Genomic DNA, 20,541 nt, shown 5'->3' with positions numbered 1-20,541 from the left:
GTAATGTTGCAATGCCAAGTAAAAACATTTACTTAGAAACTAAATGAAGAACATAGCAACAAGCCACTGGGTGCTTTTTCCAGCCTGACATTCCTGTTTTATAATTGTACACAGTTGTTCATACTCATGGAAATGAAGCCGTTCCCGGGTCTTCTGTAGCAACTAGTACTGTATGTATTCGCATTTGGAAGTGCCTTCTGTTTTAACAGCTGCACATGTTAACCCTTAGAATACATTTTTAATGTCATAGCAACTCAACACAAGTGATTTTTTTTTTTTGTGTATGTGTGTGTGAATTGTTCATTATACTTTTACTAGATAGGAATTTGCCTGTCGAACATATTAACTGTGATGTTAATGGACAAACATATAATTGTTTAAAATGTGCAACAGCTTGGCACTGTGTAATAACGTTCCGCTTTGGTACAGATATGCTTCTGGTATAGAATTACAAGTTTTTCAGCTTAGGGGAGGGGGAATTTGGCGTGAGCAGTTGATCAAAATCATATGGTTTCCAAAGCAACTGATTACATGTTCCAGAAAAGGTTCAATACTTTTCAGACCCACCTTAATGCAAGTTTCAGAGTGTGGAGAACAGCTTTCTTTCTTGCATGGAACAGGCAAAAAATTTTTGCAGTGAAGTGATTACTATTTTCGCCTTCCCTCCACGTTTTGTAAAATGAAATCCCCTATCTGTTTCAGGCTCGAGACTATAGAGCCATTTACACTGGGACTGTGGGGGTAGGGCCTTACCTTTAGAGTCAACAAATGCCTTGACTGCTGAGGAGCAGGAGGGTTGATGGGAAAGGGGTGGACTTAGTTTAAACTGGCCTGGTGCCACAGGCAGATTATTTCCAGACAAAAAACACCTGTTACATTAGAACTAGACAAAAAAAGAGAGGTTAAAAGAGACAAAGACAAAAGTTTATTTTAGTTTTATCTCCACAGAAATTACCATACTTTTTTTTTTTAGCAGTCCCCAATTTAACTACACTAAGCTTCTGAAATCTACAACTGAATTTTTCATTTTTCTTCCTTTCTTGCTATTCTATTTGCTTAAAAATGTGTCCCCTTAGCAAAAACATATCTTTATGCATTTTAAATGGACTGTGGAAAGGGGACAGTTTCATTTTTTTAATTATTTTTTTTTAGAATAAACCATTATACTGTGTATGTTTCCACTTGTCTGTTGATTTTTCCCTCTGTCAGACAGTTTATGTTCAGTGGTGTAATTCACCACATTGATGGTGATATATATATATATATATATATCTATATATATATATATATATATATCATATATATAATATATATATATATATATATATATATTCTTATGTCAGGTAACTAGGTCAATGAATTTCTTAATAGGCTTTCTGTTAAAAATATGCAATCAATCACAAATTCACAGCAGCCTACTACTATATATTTCCTTAAAAAAAGTCTACCTGGTGCACCATGAAATGTGTGTCATTTAAATACCCCAAAGCCCACGTGGGCTGTGTAAACAGTAGGTGGGCCTTGGCGTAAGTGAAAAGAAAAACAAGCTGACTCTTGCAGGGGCTTTCAAAGGTTAGAGTGTAGTTTTACCCCTAGCACTAAATGTGTGCTGTCAGCCAGTGGGTGCCAAAACAATTTCTGGCTACGGAAATGAAGGGAGGGCTTGGTTTCTGTCAGGAGCCGAGTGTATTAAGTGTTGAACGGTAGTGAGGAAGTGGTGAGAAACTGCAGTTAGATTGTAGGAGCATTTCTATAAGCGTGACAACAAGGAACTGAAATAAGAAGGTTGCTAACTCTCTTCTTGCAACATTGTCTTTCATTTTCTTCTTGCCTTGTGGGTGTGGACAGCTGCAGCAGGGGATAAGGAAGTTTGCAAGACAAACAGCTGAATAGAGGAACTGTGTGTAGAGGCTGGAATGGAGCCATGTTCTGTAAAGTCCATTCCAGTGCTTCAGGGCAACCACCCTAGTGTTCACTATTGTGTGTCAGAAAGAAAAAAAATTGTAGGCTCTTTGTGTGGGAAGGCCTCAGTAGGGAAGTGATTTGCAACTGCTGCCTGAGCCTACCAGTAAAGCTAGCTCCCTGACTCACACAACACGCCACTCTGTGTCGCAGCCTATGCTAGTCAGATCTGTACCTGAGAGGGGCCCACAGCGACACCGGTCTTCTTCTTCTGGTGATGAGGACAGACGTCAGACTGCCCCATGAATATTGATGTGGAGGATAGTCTGCTTTCGTAGACGAACAGAAGAAAGCAAGATGGCTGCCCTTTAGGATTTGTTAAAAAGGAGACCCAGAGTGTTTCTGCTGGAATTCTGCAAGGTGGAGGGAAGCAAAAAGAGGTCAGAGTGGTTTTCTGTTTTTATAAAACTCTTCTTCCCCTCCCCTTCTCATTGTGACTGAATGTTGTTGGCAGGATTTGCCTTTTAAATATTATCAGTGGGATCTGAGTTATAAAAATAAGGAGGGGATATTAGCTAAAGCTTCTCCAACATGGCTGACAATTTTTTTTAATTTAATAGAAACATTAGTTTAACTGTGTTATTTTTCAGCTAATGTTGTAGTTTTCTTAAATGGTAGAATGACATTTGGGAAGCTGAAATGCAGTCTTCTTAAGTAGTTAAATCAAAATACTAATACATGTTAATAAATTACAGTAGTTTTTACTACCTACACATTTCTTTTCTTTTTAAGTGTGGATTTTTTGTTGTTGAAAACTTGTTAAAAGGATAGTAATTATTGTAGAAAAGGTACTGTTTTTTATTTTTATTTCCCCCCCAAAAAATGTAATTGTTTTTTTATTTTGTTGGTGGATTCTTTTATTGAAGTTCTGTGTCATTTCTTACCAGCTCTTTCTATCACATGTTTATATGGTTTTATTGTGCTATAATTACAGCAAGAGAATATATAGATGAGCGTAAACTAAAAAGCATGCTGTGTAGTAGTGTTGAGGTCTATCTTGGCTTGAGGTATGCTCCCTGAACCGAAGTGTGTGTAAGATAGTGCCTGTTCTGGCTTTGTGCATCCCGTGAAGCAGCTTTCATTTAGTTCGCCGGTGAGTGACAAGCAGACACAAAGGCATGCAGTCGAAGAAAAAAAGGATTGTGGAGCTTGAGAACTGCAAGGTCAGGGGCTCCAAAGGAAGTGAAATCCAATCCCACTGCACCATTAGTGGAGAAAAAAAGAGTGGGGATCTGAAACAGGTTTCCCATCAAGGTTTTCTCACAAGTTTTGTGCTAAAATGTAGCCATACAATAAGTCTGTATGCAACTCTTTAATGGTTCACTAGTGTTTGCTAGAGATAAAATAAACTGCTAAACTGACCTGGCATTCTGATAGAGGTTGTCATTCATTGGGATGGGCTACACAAAATGTCCTGACAAGGCATTTTGTGCATTGTGCTGATAATTTAAGTAATAGTTTGTATATAATTGACATTCTCCTATCAGTGTTGGGTGTAAGGTCAAAGGGAAAGCAAATGATTGTCACCCACATGCTAACATTCTAGTTAAATAAATGTTTACATTCATAGGAGATAATCAAAGTATTACTGTTTAATTTTAACTTTACATTTTCAGTAATCAGTTATCTATTTCCATCAACTAAATCCCCACATATGTAATGCGGGTAGTTTACTGTAAAAGGTAAAATATTGCCTCATCCATTATCATCAATACATCTATTTGAATGTCAAACTATAGATTTTATTCAAACCCATTGACTAAAGTGTGTTTAGCATTACAAAGAACCCCCCCCCCAAAAAAAAATGTATTCAAATGAAAAATGACCATCTATAGTGCATGTTTTTAAACCCTTGGCTAATTAGGGTTATACCTACTGTATCACACAAACACTTTAACAGCAAATGGATATTGGCTGCAGCAATTTGTTTTTATTGGCCATTTCCTCATCTGTTAACAGAAGAATTGTGTGTTTTTGATCCCGCTGAATTTGCTCACCAGGCCATTAGGATTAGCATTAGAATTACAGCCTAGAATATTGGAGATAAAAGTCCTAGCTCCTTTGTATATTTTGTTTGTGTATTCACCAGGGCTATGCACTTTCATGGTGGATCAGAGTGGTAGTTGTTTGTGTGATATGCAAAACGAGGCATGTTTGTAAAGGAATCTGCTTCTGCTAATGAGAATAGTGTGAATAAACATCCTAGAGAGGGAGGGGCTACACATGTAAATTTAATTAAAAAAAAAAAAAAAAAAAAAAACCCATCGGACTCTGGAAAGGAAAGTACATACTAAGACTGCAATCCCGGCTGAAGGCTGAAGCAATATGAAGCAAGAATTTACTTTACTATAGTTAGGAACAGTTATTGTTCTGAGTATTTTTTTAGTGTTTTTACTTCATTGCAATGATTTAAAAAGTGCTTTTGCGTTCAAAATAGGCTTCTGAGTGTTTTGTTTTGTCAGCTGATTAATTAAATATATTATATATATATAACTCACATTAGTGACTCCATACCCACTGTGCAAACAGGCTCATTGCCAGCCGCAGGGACTCCTGAGATCAACCTTAGTTAGGTTTTGGTTCCTGGCCACGAGCCAATGAAATGGTATTGTTTTGATATGGCGCACATGGTCATTGACTATACGGTGTCAACATTGTTCAGGGAATAGTGAAAGTATGCCTCAGAGCTTGTTTTGACGGACAAATGTGCAGGACCTTCAACTGGCACTACACAGGAAAACTAGTGCACTGATGTGATGTAGAACAGTTTTGCTTTCATAAGCACACACAATTAATTGGTTGAGGGCTAGTGCTTCTACTATTTTTTTATTTTATTTTCATACTCCAGCGAAGACTAAAAGTACTTTTTATATAAGGATGCATTTGTGTTATTTTGCAGTTGTCTGAAGCAGGAGTAATGATATGCATAATCCTTGATAAAGTTACACCATTATGTTTTTAATATTCCTGTAGTCATGTTTCCCTATTGTAATTTATATATCATTAAGAAATTATATTCAAATCTTGACATTTTAAATACTATTTTCCTGACCCTAATACTAACCCTAATCTATCTATCTATCTATCTATCTATCTATCTATCTATCTATCTATCTATCTATCTATCTATCTATCTATCTATCTATCTATCAAGGTAAAGGCCTGCAAATCTCTATTATTTCCAATCCAATGTTTCACATTCAGCTTGCTAAGCTTAATATTCTTCTTGGGTTCAGCTGAACTGTTAGCCTTTGTACTATTTTCAGCAATAATATTGACTTGTTTAGAGTCTTATATTATCTTTAATACCTACCCACAGTTGATAAAAGGGAGTAAACTATTGTCTAAAGATGTGAGACACAACAAACCCATTCAATGTCACCACCAAACACTGGTGAATATAGTCTCTCAGAAAGCTTGTATTAAACTTGTATAACCACAAATATAAAGGTTTACCCTTGAATAGAACAAAAAACATGCCTAATTTCCTATTTGCTAATAAGGTTGTCTGCCAGTAGTCAGTGTGGGGAGGCATCAGTGGGAAAATAAAGATTCCCATTTAAATGTTTGGAATTTGAAATTAAAATAATAGGAATATTGTTCCCTTATAAGAAGGTTGAATCCAGGAAGACTTTATTCCCCCAAATAAATTAGTTAGTGCTGGGAAATTGTGTCACTGGATTTTTTTTTTTCATTCACAAAGTTGACAGGGCCTTGATGGTTTAGAGGGAAAAGTCATTCCCTTTAGCCACTAAAGCACTTCTCATGGGATCTGTTGTCCTTGGATGATTCCCATCCAAGGTCCTCATTCACTAAACAGTGGTAATGTGTCTTGCACGCAGTAAGCCCCATTACTGCATGCTTTGCACGCCTGCTGTATTCACTTACCAGTGGCAAGCAACCTAGCGCGTGGAAAAAGTACAGCGTTCGAGTCATTTAAATATAATGAATAATGTTAATGTATGGAAATGTATGAAAATCACGTCACAAAATACAGCAAGGGAGTTATTTGATATGCAAACCATATTCACTTAAGGGCGATAACTTTACTATGTGTCTCAGTGTGTGTTAAAAGTACTGCTTATTGAAACCAGGCGGTGTCACAGAACCAGCAGAAGAGCTGCACAGGAGCGCGAGAAGAAGAGTTAGGGAGAGAATATTTCGGAACAGGCAGACGTTACTAGGGTTGTGTGAGGAGGAGGTATAACTAGATAAAGATTGAGCACAGATCATACTAGCCTTATATGTAGGGCCCTGGAAAACTCCCGATATCACGAATTTCAAAGAAAAATATGCCTACCTACCATGAAAAATATGCATTTTATTTTCCATACAGTATTTTACATTACTCTTCACCTCCCCTGTTCATTTCATACTTTTATCAAGTAGAAGTAGTGCTACAGTTGCTGTACATTGTCTGGCGTCAATGCCCTTCATTTGGTTACTATGGCACCGGGGTCAAAGAAATACTGGCTTCATGATTGGTGAATTCCTCATACTGTACAATGACGTAACATGGGAATCAGAGGCGGGAAGTTTAAAACGGTTGTTTGAATAGTGTTGATTTATTAGCTTGCAGTGTATGCAAATGCAGACAGCTGTCAAATAAAAAAAGCTGAATTCATTTCAACAGCAGATTGCATTCAGAGCTAAGAAAAGGGGATATTGCATGCAAGAAAATCAAAACTTGAAGTTCACACTAAACAATTACCGAACAAGCAGGTCACAATCACAGGATTGTTTAAAAAGAGCACAGAAAGTGGAGACACACTGTCAACACATCTGAATTAGTGGAAGCCTTTGTGCAGTCTTTTTTAATGACAAGAAAATCCCTAACTGTGGAGCTGTGCCTAACAGTGACCACAGCATCTCCCTAAAGTGTCTTTTATAAAGGAAAGCACAAAAGCTGTGGTTTTGTAATTTCATGTTTGCAGTTAACATTTCTCCTGTGTTTAATATTTTGGGATTAAAGGCAGCAAAATAGTCTATGAGAATTACACGGTCATTGTAATTAATGTGTCAACATACGTTTTTAAGGTTTAGCCTACAAAACTCAAAAATTGTTGCCGAATATGTCATTCAAGGTTGTTTTTAAAAAAATCTATTTTGGCTGCTTGTTACTTTTTTGTTGCAGCCAACACAGACCATTTTAAATGACTCTTTTTTCCAGTTTGTTTCATTTTTAAAGATTGTTTCTATAGGACTCGCATTCCAATGTTACAATGGAGGCTACTTGTACATCCTCAGACAGTCCAAGATATATAAAGATTATGAGGCAGGTGTATATGCAACACTTCTGGCTATGTTAATATATTTATATATTCACCATGTACTTGTGATATTTAAGTGGGCTATGCTTACAATAGCTCTAAAAAATACAAAATAAACTGTAAATGCTCAAATGAATGTAAACAGAGTGCGAGTTGAGGTGCAGTCATAAATACAAGCAATCAAACACCATCTAATGTTAAAAAAAGTGACCTTTCCTTAAACACTTTTTAAAATCTATTAAATGTTTCATTAACAATTACTTTTTTCTGCTTTGACTGTCTCACGGGCATTATGCCTTTCATAATTCCCCACCACTTCTTCTGCAAATACATTTAGCTCCGGGTCTGTAAACTTTAGATTCCTCGCTCTGTCCTCCCCGTCACAATGACACAATGAAACCATACTTACCTTTTCTTTCGAGTGCATATATATGCTATAATAAAGTGTGTGTAAACCGCATGCATAATGCCGCATGTTGGCTTCCCCCCAACACGTGGTGAATGAGGCCCCAAGTTTTGACCAGTCCCAGCCCTACTCATGCGGTTCTTGTAAATGTAGCAGTAGAGTCAGTGTAAACCTGCTTACAACATCAACTACCTGTTTTTCTTCACAGGTGTCAATGACACACCCCAATCCAAAGCACACATGTTGACTGGCTTGTTTAACAGCCACCAATGTATCTGTTATTGCAGTAACATCAATCAGGTTTTGCTTGCTACCAATGTATGTTACCTAATATGTTTTGATCAACAAGTTCAAACTGTAAAATTGTAAAATCAGAACCAATATACTAAATTGACCATTGTAAATCTGATTAACCTTTTAAAAATACATTTTGCTATGCCTTTACAGTATACCACAGTAATCTTGCAAGTATGTTTGCAATAAGAATAATGACAGTGTCAAAAGCAGGGCTTCTCAAACTCGGTCCTGGGGACCCCCAGTGGCTGCTGGTTTTCGTTCCAACCGAACTCTCAATTACTTAACTAGACCCTTAATTGAACAGAGAATTTGCTTAATTAGACCATTTTACTTGTTTTCAGCTCTTGAACAATTGCATATTTCATGGTAGCTATAACATTTGATAAGTAAATTGAACTGCAACTGTACGTACATTCCCAACTTTTTAATAAAATGAGATGAACTGTATCTATGTTGTGACTATTTGCCACATAGTTTTGCAGTTTAGGTACCTCTAATGTGAGATTTTTGCTTGTAATTTGTCTCGATTTCTTTTTCTTCATTCAACGACAACATAATGAGGCCATTCATCACTCTCAAAATAGGTATTTTAATGTGTGCCATTTGGAAAATGCCAGACAGCTACAACAATACAAAAAATTGGCCAGTTTGCTTGTATTGATGCCAAGGGTTAATTCTGGGGTAAGATTTTCAGGCCAGCCTGAAAGCCTCTCCTCGTGAGAGCGCGCACATGGCCACACTGTTTACAAACACAATCCCAGCATTCCTGAGGGCTCTTACATGACAGCCAAAGAGAGCAACATCTCTCAAGCTTTCACGTGATCTAGATATTTGAATATGGCTGCTCCTGCCACTGGCGGCAACGGCAATGCACTGTCTATGGTCGAAGTTGCACTTTACAAACCATAACAGACTAAGAGGAGAGATTATTTTTCCTTGTTTGCTGTGTTGATGTCTTTTATCCTGGTGGAAAGGGTGATACAGGAAATAAAGTGCGTAACCCTAAAATAGAAGCCTTTAGCATAAATCTGGCAAACTGCTTAGCAACATGTTACTGAAAGTGTTTCTGTTTTGCGGAAATGTGTTTCAGCAGTACTGTTTTGTCTTTTAAGGGATTTTGGAAAATTTTATGGATATTGTGTTAATTAATAATGCAGATGTCTGCAGATTTTATTTGTTTTGTTAGAGGGAGCGAGAGAGAGAGAGAGAGAGAGAGAGAGAGAGAGAGAGAGAGAGAGAGAGAGAGAGAGAGAGAGAGAGAGAGAGAGAGAGAGTGGGGTGGGGCTATGTAGGGGCCTATTTTGTTTATCTTAATAGTGAAATATATCAAGGGATATGTGTCTTAGGGCCAAAATTTACACAAATATACCCTATGATAAATTTCGTTGCAAAATAGAACATTTTTAAATATAGTTTACTGAAGCAAAGAGATCAATCTGTGGTAGGAATCTGAGGTCAGGCCTGTGTGCATAGCTTCAGTGTTTACAAACAAAATCTCACATTCCTGAGATTGTCTAAGCAAAGCTAACAAGCTGATGAATCTCTTCAGCTACTGGACCGATCCACAGACTAAAACTAACCAGTGATATTCTGACCTTCCAAATTGAGAATGCCATTTTGGAATTTATTGTAACATTGACTAGTCTTTATTGATATATAATTAAAATAGAAATGTCTTGTCTTTGTACTTTATTTGGTTAATGTCACTATCAGATACGCCCAAAAAACAATGTTGTCATCATAAAGAATAAAAATACGTAAACAGAAATTCTCTGTATTCCTTTCAAACATTGGAATGGTTTGTTTTGCCAAGAAGGTTTCCATATATAGAAATAATTTTGAATGTTAGATACTATAAATAATACCATAATAGACCCTTCATTTATTTTTGTTTTAAAATGTAATAATTTACACTTTAATGTTAAATAAACAAAATAGTTTGTTTCTATTCATCCAAAAGGTCAAGTCTCACTTTCTTTAGCATTATATATAGAAACAGGAATGTAACTCAACCAAGGGGTTTGGATGACATCATAACCTAATCTTGTAGATTGAAAGCCAATATCGGGTTACCACACTCTAACACGTTTCCAAACCAGCAACTGGTATTAATATTTCACTCATGACATGGAATTTACATTGCTAAGCAGTACTGTATTTGGTGAAAACAATAACATAATTGCTACCTTTCAAACAAGATCTCAAAAAGTGGTACTGGCTAAAAAGAAAACAAGAACAAGAAAATTGATCTCTGTGATCCGATACAGAAAACTTCCTTTAAAATATATGTTGCTACTTATTTATTTAATGTGTTGTCCTCAGGATAGATCTACAGTATTTAATTTCCAAGCCGGTCTTAGGGGACAGGCACAGTAGGTTTGAAACATGCAGACCTGTCAACTGTCCTTTATTTGCTGTACGTTTTTTGGACACTTCTCCCAGACAGCTCCCGTATTTCCTCCCACTCTCCTGTATTTTGCTCAAAACTACTGGAAACCCTTTTAGATCAGCAAACCTTTAATTTCTCGCTAATATTTCAGGCACTAAAATCGTGGATACTGTGTCATGTACGGTCTATGGACTCTGCAATCCACTCCTGTACATAGCCCTCCCGGTGAAAAAACCCTCAAATATTGATGCAAATTTCAGGCCTCTTGGCCCACAACATATTCTCACATAATCTTAGCAATATTAGAAAAATGCACACTTTCTGTAAACTATGCAGGACTGATTTTAAGGGTGTGACATGGGAGCAAGGATGATGTTTGTGGCAAGCACAAGAGATTACAAAAACACCAAAAAGCCAGTGATGGTCAGAAAACCAACGCTTCAATAACATCTTTCGCTGCCAAAGGAAAAATGGAGATCAAGAAAGTTACAGAAAGAATCAAAGAAAGTTATGCAGGGACCTTTACATGTTGACTAATTCAGCAAATCTGTATTAGACATGTTCCCAGACTCACAAGTTGCAAAGCATTCTGCAGGAAAATCTAAAAGTCACACAAATAGTGAAAGACGTTTCTCTTTTACGGGATGGTGTGTTTTAATGTAGTATTTGCTGCCAAAATAGATGAATCTAGCTCCCCTCTGTGAAATAGAGATATCTTAAAACAGCTTCAGAATATAGTCCCGTGTGTACACAGGATACTAGAAAAGAAGAGCAATTCTTTAATCAGGTCAAAGCAACTTAATGCAGAAAATATCTCAATGATATACTGTGGACCTGTACTGTAAGGGGCAATACAAAATAAAAATAAATGTAATTTGAAGCTACTTACTATTACATTTTTTATCACACTGTGAGGAAACATTATACCAATTAAAGACTTGGCTGAAAGAAAAAAACTAAAACGTCATGAATTCAACTGTCACCAAAGGAAATGGTGAAACAAAGGAATTGGCTTCGGTGGAGAAGGTGCTAAAAGCTCTTTCAGAAATTGAAAAATCATAGGACACTATAAAATGTGCCTTGTATTTAAAAGCAAAAAACCCCACGATACTTAAAAAAAAGTTTTCTGAATAATGATGTATTCTTTTAATGCCTGTCAGTTGACTAGCTGTAGAACATTGTGTTTTACCATTTTAATCATTGTTGTGTTTTTGTAATCTTGTTGTTTAGTAGGCTATACTTTATTAATTCTCAATTGAATCAATGTCTCTCAATGTTTTATGTGATAATAGGGTATATAATATTTTTTAGTACATTATAACTAATTCAATTCAGATTTGTAACCTAAGGGTTTTATAAATTGTATATCTTAGGTTGAGAGTGGAGGTATATGGCTTTACAAACTGTTTAACAAGATGTGGGTATTTCATGGTTATTTATTTATTTATTTATTATTTTTAACCATTATTGAATTGGCTAATACAGTTTAACTAAATAGGTAACGTTATTTCATTATATTTGACAGAATACATGTATTATTATGTTTGAACTATTCCATGTAAATGTTTTTACTAGGCAACTGCAGTTATTGGAATTACTGTTCATTTGTTTGGCAGAAATGTAGCCCTGTTGCCCTTTGAACCCATGGAATCAATGTTTAAAACACATGTGGGATTGTTAACCCAAGCATTATGTTGGTGTTAAGTTAATGTTTTGAGCAGATGGCTTTGGTGCGCTAATAAGGAGGTGGTCACCATGGATACTGTGCACTTTGAACGGAATTAGCTTTGCCCTGTGCAATAACTGAGGCTGTGTATTAAACCAATCAAATATACTGATTTACAAAGAAACTCGATTGGAGTACAAGATTAGAGTGGGAGGTCAGTTTAGCCAAAGTGCAGTATTTCTAAAATGTAAGAATCCCCTATTATTTCAATATTTTGTAACCAAGCAGACCTCTAACTGCCAGGTCCTTCTTGTGTAGTTCACAGTGATGCGGTGGGAAGCAAGTTTCTTGGGGAGAGAAATTTACATCTATGTAGCTGGAGTCGCTGATTTGAAAGAATGTAAAAAGAATTGGTGGTTGACGGGGTCTGTTTTCTGATTGAAAATAGTCGGTGATACTAAGAATGTTGTTAGCGGATATCTATAAAGTATACTTATTTATATTTTTAAACAATAGTTTTGTGACTCACCTTTTTTTTTAAAATGGCAGATCTCTTTCAGTTCCTTTTGTAGGTTCCTATTCCCTATCAGGGGACCCTTTGGTAGTTTAGTAGGAGAGGTAAAGCAGCTGTAAGCTTCCCTGTAGTTTAGTAGGAGAGGTAAAGCAGCTGTAGACTTCCCTGCTGTTGGTGCCTTCTCATTCCTGCTGAACTAGTTTGTGTGGGCGATGTCAAAAGGACTTCTTGTTTCTCCCTTCACTACAAAGAAAAACAGCCAGCCAGCTTGTCACCCTGCCACAGGTAGATACACGTTTTTATCTTCTAAATGAAAGAAGACAAAAAGGGTGTGTATTGTGTTTAAATGAACCATTTTAATTGTATTAATTATTATAGGTGAAGGTTTTTTTATAAAAGAATATAATGCACTGTGTAAATGTAGTCATTATGTGTTAGCATTCTCTAAATGCGGATAACCTATCGGTGTGCACTGTATGATCTATCGGTGTGCATAGCTGTATTTCTGAAATTAAGCTTAAAGGCTACACTAAAAGTACACAAAATGTGTTCTACACAAATGCTGAAATGCTTTTAAAGGTGATGTATTACACTTGCTTTAAGGTAAAGTGTGACTGCAGTACTCACTGGCATGCTGTTTGAATACAGTTACAGTGAAGGTAGCCATATCCAAATATATCTTATGTTTGCAGCAATCATGTGACTAAAATGTGTTCACCCAATGAATTGTACTTCCATTTGCTATAACACCATCTGGTGATTAATTATCATCTGGGGAAACAGCAGGAAACAGCCAGCATGGGTTGAATAGTATTTTTTTTTTCTAAAAACAGGTAGCCTGGTGCAAATATATTGCAATGCACTTGGCAATACTATAGAATCATATTTTATATCTATAGTGTTAACTTCTCTTACTTTTAACCTGAGCACTACTGGTACCTAACCCAGTCACAGGTTAAAATCACTTGACAAACTGTATTGTATACAATGTATACCAATATTAGTGATACAAATGTAGACAAAAACCTTCTTACAACACTATAAAAAAATAAAAAAAGCTATTTGAAAATGTGTCTTACCAATAAAAATCACAGTAGCAATACATGCATATAGTACAGTGCCAGCACTTTTCATTATTCTGAAGCTATCAACAGCCCCTAATGAATGTATTTTGTAACTAAGCACTACACAACATAGGGGCGATGGGTGACATTGGATAATAACAGTCTTGGAGGTGTTAGGAGAATGTTACACTGACTTTTGCATACAGATACCTATAATTACAATATCAGTTCAAGAATCAGTTGTGTGCAGGGCTAAAACAGTACAGGTAAAGTCCAACCCTTTATAATGTTGTTAGCTGATCATTATGACCCACTTATCTAAACAGTTGCATAATAGTTTCCTTTTAAACCGACAAAAATGAAAATCTTATTTCAATATGAATTTAACTTGTTTTTAAACCCTTTGTAAATAATATTTCTGTGTGGTGTCAGGGAACTATTGGGACAGTTTTGAGACAAAGTGGTCCAACTCTAATAAAATTCTGGTTCCCAAATGTTTTCACGCTACATATTGTTACACAAAGTGCTAGAAATTTCAATATGATAATGCAGAACATAATTCTAGAAAAGTCTAGAAAATGCTGGATTGTAGGTGAACATTCTTAAAGAGTAGGCTATAAAAGGGTTAAGCATTGGATGATTGCTGTCGTCACCAATAAGTCAATATGGGAAAAAGTAAAGAGCTATCTGAAGACAATAGGCAGAAAATGTTTCAAATGTCTACTGTCACAACGTTCCCTTGGTCTGGCAGAAAGAAGGTTCTTTCACCAAAGAACAAGTATAATTGTGTGGAAGGTTAATATATTATATTCAAAGTAAATTGGCTGCAAGTGGGACTGGGGTTTCCATTTCAATCATAGGTCGAGTATTGCATGGTGAAGGTCTCAATGGTTGCAGGCCAAAGAAAAAGCCACTCTTAGGAAACGTCACAAGGACAATTGTTAAAGTTTGCAAAACGGCATTTGAATGATGGATATGACTTCTGGTCAAAGGTTTTGTGCAGTGTTGAAGTCTGGTGAGGCATACAAAGAAAAGAAAACTATACCTACTGTTAAGCCTGGAGGTGGTAATATTTTTCTATGGGACTGTTTTTCTCTAAAGGCACAGGAAATTTAGTTCCAATACACAGCAAAATGGATTTCATAGCATACCAAAAGATATTGGCCAATCATCTGAAACCCTCCGCTACAAAACTTGGTTTAAAGCACAACTGAACATTCCAATACAACGATCCAAAGCACACATCAAAATCTACTTCAGAAGAAGAAAAAAATCAAGGTTCTGAATGGTCTAGTCAAAGTCCCGATCTAAATCCGATTGAGAATCTTTGGTATGAGTTGAAGAAGGCTGTGCACAAGAGAAGTCCTCGGAATTTAAATGAACTTGAGCAATTTTGTGTTGAAGAATGGTCACAAATCACTAAAAAAACATGCCAAAAGCGCATTGACAATTATCTTAATTGTTTAAAAGAGGTTATTGTTGCTAAAGGTGCCTCAACTAGCTATTAAATTCATTTTCTTTGTCAAGGTATGAATACTTTTGAATTAGCATTTTTGGAGTTTGCAAAAAAAGAGATTGCTGAAATAAATAATTGTTGACATCTATTTCTTGGAACTTTTTCTTCATCCACAAAAGTAAAACATTTGCTACAAAAGACTGCTACAAAAGATGTATTATATATATATATATTATATATATATATATATATATATATATATATATATATATATATTATAAATATATAATCTCTAATTATGTTGTTGTTCATGGAGGAACAACCAGGAAATATGTTTCACTGTCCTGGGCAAGTCACTTGAGCTCCTCGTGCCTTGGTTCTTCAACTATGAAATTGGATAGAAACCTTATAAATGGGAAAGACTAATCAGCATTTGACTACAATTTTGACATGATTATACTGAAATCGATAGTTTGCGCTGTATATAAATGTCATCCTTCTCTTTTCACTAGGGGATGATGCAACCTGGGTAGAAAATTATTTGTTGCCTTGATGATTCAGATAGGAGTATTTGATAAGGGGTTTGAAAAACATTACACTGACTGAGGTCAACATTCATTCAGCAAAAATAAATAAATCCAAGGGACAGTAGGTTTTTAATAACTATCATTGGTACAATATGAGGCAGAACTATTATGAGTTGTTTTAATTTAACAAATGAGGTCATCATTGAATGTACTTGCCAAATTGTCCCTGTAAAGGGATTAACACATTCTCGTTTTGACTAGATACAAGAATTCAGTTTCTACATTAACACATGAAATGTCAGTTTATGCATTTAAGTAACTTTTTTAGAGAACAGTTTCTTGAGATTAGTATGTATGTGCCCTGATGGCTACAATTTTAAAAACAACAGCAACCGTTTTTTCAAAATGGACCTTCCAGGAGTTGAACAAAAGAGTCTGCTGCATTGGCTGGTTGTTAACTTAAGCTTCTGATTTAAAAAAAAAAAAAAAAAAAAAAACTAACAAAAAAAAAACAAAAAAAAAAGAAAACAGTCTCATTGCAGCCTAATTTAGTGACCTAGTTAACCCATATTGCCGTAACCACTCTCCAATACTGGATAACTTACTCCCATACAGAGTACTCAAGATGACATTGGGTTTTTTTGTTTGTTTTTTTACACGTATTCACCAGATGCATTAATGATTCAAACACTCTTTCCAAGTTTAAATCCAAGTAGAAACTGTACCCGGCGTACATCATTCAAAATAATTGTTACATGGAAAACACTATTTATTTAGTTTCTTTCAATGTTGAACCTGATTCAGTGATTGAATTGTTACGTTTGTTTTGCTTTTTTTTAAACAGATTTATTAGCTTGAGTAATAAATATGATTTAGTTTACATACATTTGCAGCCAGGATAGTGGAAGAAAAGACTATTTGCTTTGATTTAAGAGAGGAAAAGATTAATAGTGTTATTTAGTCCTGAAGGGAAACGGACACTTGTGATAATAAGTTATTTTTAGTCACTAGAAAAAGGGTGCTGCCACCCAGCTGATTTATGGATATCTTGATAGTGCCACAGCAGAAGTGCTACGACTGCTACAACACCGACGCGGCAGGGGCAAACTCCCATGTCCCTGTTTGAACTTGAGAAGCATGGTTCAGAGCGGATGTCATTATCAGTAAACAGAAGCAGTGAAGTCTTGCCAGCCTAGTCCTTTGAGGACAGTGAAGCGGCTTTCATTTCTCACAGTAGCTGAGACTATTTCCTAAACATAAAAATATATATTTTTTTAATTTTAAAGTGCACTTTAAAGTCAACAAAACATGGCATTATTTATAATTCATTTAAATTGTATTTACTTGTGTTATTTAAATTGGCTTGTAACTTAATATGAACATGAAGAATCTATGTAGAAGATGATTGTTGATTTAATGTGCTAACACTTTCAAAATCTTTGCCAGTTGCAACGTTGCATTATAACAAAACAAAATATATATATATATATATATATCATATATATATTATATATAATATATATATATATATTATATATATATATATATATATATTGAAGTTAACTTTTTTTTTTGTAGAAAAAAATCTTCACGCACACACTGTGCAGAGTGCTACCAATATTGTTATAGTTTCAAAGAAGCCCAGTCAGTATTAGCATTTTTTGCATGCAGCTCTCAGTTGGGATCTATGGCTTTGTTATCTTATATTCTCTTTTTTATGTGGGTGTATCCAACTGTGACAAGTAGCTTGGTGTTCAGTAAACTCTGGTTTGGCTCTACAGGGGTATTGGAGTTGGATTTGAAAGCTAATTCCAGGGGTTGCAAGCGGTTGGCGAGGGTTCTATTTTAATAAATTGCTTGTGGCAAGCTGTCAAGAATCTGTGGGAATATAGTTTTTTTTTTTTTTAAAGACAGCTATACAGGCTTGGTAACATTATTGGATATAAACTGCAACTGTTTAAATTTGCAATCATTATGTAAATCTTTATTTGGGTGATATTTGGTTCAAACTGCTTTTTTGTGCTCTATGATCTATATAAATTAAAAATATATTTGGTGGTATGAGAATCCAGTTAAATTCATAAACTACTTTTAAATGTATAGAACACAATAGTGGCACACACTTATTAAGGCATTAGCCAAAGCACATGTTTGCATGTGTATGGAAGAGAAAATGCCCCAGTTCACATAGGCTATGAGTATAATCTGACTACAGACATGTTTGGCCGGTTTCAAAGACACCGATTAACACTAATCTTACAGTAAGGTAAGGATCGGTAGTTCAAGATTAGTGTTTATCAGGATATATGAAACCACTCTGTTACGTCCTAGACAAGTTGCAAGGGATTTATTTGTTTATTTGTAGCATAAAACGAAGATGTATAATTAATTTCATAACATTATTCTCACACATCCTAGGGATCTGCAAACAAAAGAGGCATTTTACATGAAAACTGGATATATAGACACAAAGGTTTACAGCTGTATTCAAGGATTTTGTTTCTTCAAATAAACTAAATTTAGATTTCCTTTGTAATAGGGAAAGTTGATCATGATGATTTTCGTAATTATTAGCACAAGCACAGCTTAAATGTTTCCACATTAGTATGAGGGTAAAGTCATCTTCAATAGTAGGCCTAAACATTCTTCAGGGGCATATAAGTAAAAACTAAGGGAGTTTTAAATTGCACTCTCAGTGGTTATCACAGCTATTTATTACATGCTACACTATCATTTTCACAATCAAAAATAAGAAAATATTCAAACAAGCTATATATCAGTGATGTAGTCAAGACCAAAGTTTTGAGACCAAGACCAAGACCGAGACCGGCTATGTTGAGATTAAAACCAGTATATATGCTAACTACATAGAAGGTAATATTCAGTGGCTGGCTCTTAGGCTGCAATAATTCTATTTTAATCTTTCACATCAGACTTTTAGAACTAATACAGCAATACAATGCGTTCACTTTTAAGTGTTATTATTATTATTATTATTATTATTATTATTATTATTATTATATTATTATTATGATATAAAATGATGCAGAGGCTGAAGAATTGTGTTTACTTGATACATGTTTCACAGTGGATTAGCAGAATTTAAGACACTGGTATAACTAGATTACAGTATTGTATACATTCTGCTTGAAATGAACAATTAGAATTGCAGCTTTAAAACATTTCATTGCTCAAAAATTGAATGTATTGGTTATATATATATATATATATATATATATATATATATATATATATATATATTATATATATATATATATACATACACACACACACACACACACACACACACACAGAATTATTAGAACACCCCATGAAATCAAACCATGGTAATTTTTAATGTGACTAGAGTGACTCTATTTATCGTTATTTTCAAAAAAGCAAAATATTACTGATAAACAAACAGAAAAGGAAACGTCCTACTGTCGTTCTCTTTTGCTTGTATGTGATTGGCAGATCTTCTACTCTCTCATCTCTCTAGCCAATCAGTGGCTTGTTGCTATGGTTTTACCCAGGGTAAGTGTGTGGCCCATGTTGAGAAGATGTTAAATGATACATTTTTTTGTAATTAAACTATAATTTTTGTCATTAATAACTGTTATTGTCTATGAGTGTGTGTGAATTTTGAAAAAAAATAAGATCATTTTTAATTTGGGTGAAAATAGGCCAGTTTACATGTGTGGGTATTTCACGTGAATCGACAATACATGTGAATCTTGGCAGGGAAAGCTCGTGTAAGTGTCCCAAAAAAACGGTCTCAGTATTTTACCATAAAAGTCTCAATTTCTTGTGAGATTCCAGGAAATGCTTGTGAAATCAACGCCCTCTTACACATGTAAACGTGAGTTTCTCGTAAAAATGTTAATTAGCTCATTCAAGTCCTTTCCTAAAGCTCCTATAAAAGTCACATGGTAGTACATAAGTTACCATGGTCCAAAGATGGCAGCATGGAAATGAATGTTTTGTTTGTAGTATTTCCTTTATCAGATTGATGTTGAGATAACCCCACTTTTTTCTTCGTCTTCCCTAGAACGTTACATAATGCTAATCATGCACAGATCTAAATGTATTTGTAAAGTATCATATAGATTGTATTTATTAAGTTTCTGTTTAAAATTATGTCTAAAAATGTTTGATATACTGCATCATGGGCTTCTGAATTCAGGTGGTTACAGCTACAGTTCAGAATACACTTGCAAAGCTTTCCAAACAAAGTACTATGTTTAAATGTGTATAAGTATACTCCAGTGCAATTTCTCCTAGTTACTTATATCTGAGCAAAACCCATGTCCATCCTTACATCTTATAATGTGTATTGTAGCAAGCTGCCTCCTCATATCCATAAGGGAAGAGGATATGAGGAGGCAGCTTGCTACAATGCACAACACAAACCCACTCTCAAAATAAAGTGTGGTGTGGAATTTTCCCAACTTATTTCTTGGGAATCAACAATACTACTCAATATTCCAATTCTTTATTAAACAGAAGCAGTCATACAAGTAAATTTACCAAATGAGGATGCTGTATTTGGTAAAAAGAGATACAAATCAAGCTAATGAAACAAAAATGTGATATAATTAAAAGTACACCGTCAGGTTACACACAAACACATGATGTGTGAAAAGCAGTGTGGGCGACAACACTAAAACATAGATAGTATTAAAAAAGCAGGCACTATCCATCAGCAAATCATATCTTTAATAATCATTTACATCAAACATGATGACACATGGATTATTTCTCATGAAACTTTTCTCTGCTCATGTAAACAGTATTTTGGGGACTTTCACGGTTAACAGCATGAGAATCTAAGTGGGCCGTCAGTGTGGCTAATTTAAATCTGAACCCCCTCCCCCTCTCCTTCATTTGCATAGCATTCAGGGAAAAGTAGGCATTCCAAAGGGAAATGAGAGGCTTTACATGTAAACACAAAAAGGCACCATGTCCAAATTTATTTCACGAGAAACAGATG

General features: G+C 35.2%; 1 protein-coding gene across 1 annotated transcript in view; it reads left to right on the top strand.

The window, feature by feature from the left end:
* The first annotated feature begins 1,657 nt into the window (after nucleotides 1-1,657).
* LOC121321870 (methylcytosine dioxygenase TET2-like) overlaps nucleotides 1,658-20,541 on the top strand; it is a 45,875-nt gene continuing 26,991 nt past the window's right edge. The window contains exon 1 of the mRNA XM_041261182.1: nucleotides 1,658-2,342. The gene's annotated coding sequence lies outside the window, so the exon portion shown is untranslated. The remainder of the gene's footprint in view (nucleotides 2,343-20,541) is intronic.

The sequence above is a fragment of the Polyodon spathula genome, chromosome 1, assembly GCF_017654505.1.
Source record: "Polyodon spathula isolate WHYD16114869_AA chromosome 1, ASM1765450v1, whole genome shotgun sequence".
NCBI classification, from domain to species: Eukaryota; Metazoa; Chordata; class Actinopteri; order Acipenseriformes; family Polyodontidae; genus Polyodon; species Polyodon spathula.
This window is presented reverse-complemented; position numbering and strand designations above follow the sequence as displayed.